Source organism: Pyxicephalus adspersus, chromosome 3 (assembly GCF_032062135.1).
Source record: "Pyxicephalus adspersus chromosome 3, UCB_Pads_2.0, whole genome shotgun sequence".
NCBI lineage: Eukaryota > Metazoa > Chordata > Amphibia > Anura > Pyxicephalidae > Pyxicephalus > Pyxicephalus adspersus.
This window is the reverse complement of record NC_092860.1, coordinates 23,245,945-23,247,815: the sequence shown is the minus strand read 5'-3', so window position 1 is coordinate 23,247,815 and position 1,871 is coordinate 23,245,945.

Genomic DNA, 1,871 nt, shown 5'->3' with positions numbered 1-1,871 from the left:
CAAACAGGCAGGTGTGTTGTTTTGTTGCAGCAGGGACATCGCCTGTCACTTCTGCAATAAAAATTGTGACTGCTCAGTGTGTGGAACTATAGTTCCTCTTTAGGATCCATAGCAGCTTTATGCTAATATGGTATCTTCCATTTCACTTTATTTTTTTAACAGTAAAAATTATTTTTGATGTTTCAAAGTTTTTAACTGACATGTTTTAAGAACAAACTTTGTAGTCTCGGTGTGTGTGTGGTGGGTGCTATATAATCCAGTTACCTCCTGGTTTTAAGTTATACATATTATGTTATGCACTGCTTTATCTTTGTTGACTGTAAATCATTTTCTAGCCCTTCACACTGCTCCTTTTTGTTTTGTTTTTTAGTCTACCCCTTGCTAGTAACATTGAAAAATTGGATTAATCCCATGTATTATATATGGCTTTTCCTGTATCCAGATATACTACTAGATCAATGTGTCTTCCTTTGTGACAGGGGTTTTATCCCCCAACCTTTGTAATGAAAACTTAAAAAAGTGGCCTTAAGATACACATTAACTGCAATATCCTTTTTCTGGTGACAGTTCAAAGTGTTAGATTTCCCTTTCATTTCAGACTGATAACTGGTAGGCATTGAGAAAAACAGAGAAAGTGGCTATCCCTAGTGCGAGCAAAGCCTCACTACACCTTCACACAATGCTGTGGTACCCAGCTAAGGGTAGGGTAGATAATGCAATGGACTGGAGGTGAGCGAGGCTACACCAGATCTTTCATATAGAAACCAAGAGAGATTCCAATAAATATTTATTTTAAATCTACAATTTATAAATGCTATACATGCAATTTTTTTAATGGCACTCCAAAGCACTAGCCGAAAGCACCTTCACTGTAGGGTTACAGACTACATGTAATATGGAAGAGTATATCTATGGAGTTTGAAATATTTTGTCCAATTTTTGGTCCATTATGGTGGGTTGCCAGCCCATATAAATGATTAGGCTGCCTTAATACAATGCATGTAAACAAAGCACCAAGACAGACCATTGTGAATGGGCCCTAACATACTATATCTATCTATCTATCTATAATCGCATTATGCAGATTTTTTTCACATGTGTATTTAAAAAAAAATGAAAATCAAACTATGTTTCTAGCAAGGGGCAGTATGGAGCCGGTAATATAATTTTCAAATTTGCCATAAAACTCAGCTTTTAATAATAAAGCCATGTCTTTTTACTATATGGTGTGTACAATATATATGTTTATGTGCCAGTTTGCACTGAAGTATTTTACCTTGGAGATGTTACTTTTTTTCTGGCAGCCAATAAATGTTATTTATCCTCAATAAATACATTTTTACATACTGTTTTTTGANTGGAAAAACTTTGCTTTTCTACTGCCTAATGCACACAAACAGATCCACTGCCAATTTTCTGCTCGACTAACTGATCCCATTGATATTCTGATCGGTCATTGCTTCGCCAGAAGTCTTAATACAAAGCACACACATGTCGTAGATTCTGCTTTTCTGATTATTTTTCTGGGATTGAAAGCAATTAGGTTAGATTTGATGGGACACAATATAAGCGTTTTTGTTTTTCAGGACAGAATGATAAAGCTTTTACAGTCAACAAATAACATGTAAGTAACACTGGATTTTTATTATTTAACTATATTTACCTGGGGTGTGGTCAAACCTCAACCCAGCTTGTGCGCCTAACACTGGGCTACTGAACAAACTTTACCTGCAATTTTAGCAATAACACCACGTCAAGTTTGCTATTGCTAAAACCGAAGTTGGGCAGCTCATTCGAATTATTGGGCTGCTCCCACACAATGCTATAGTGGAGATAAGAATGCCTAGGAGAAATGCAATAATGCCCATGGA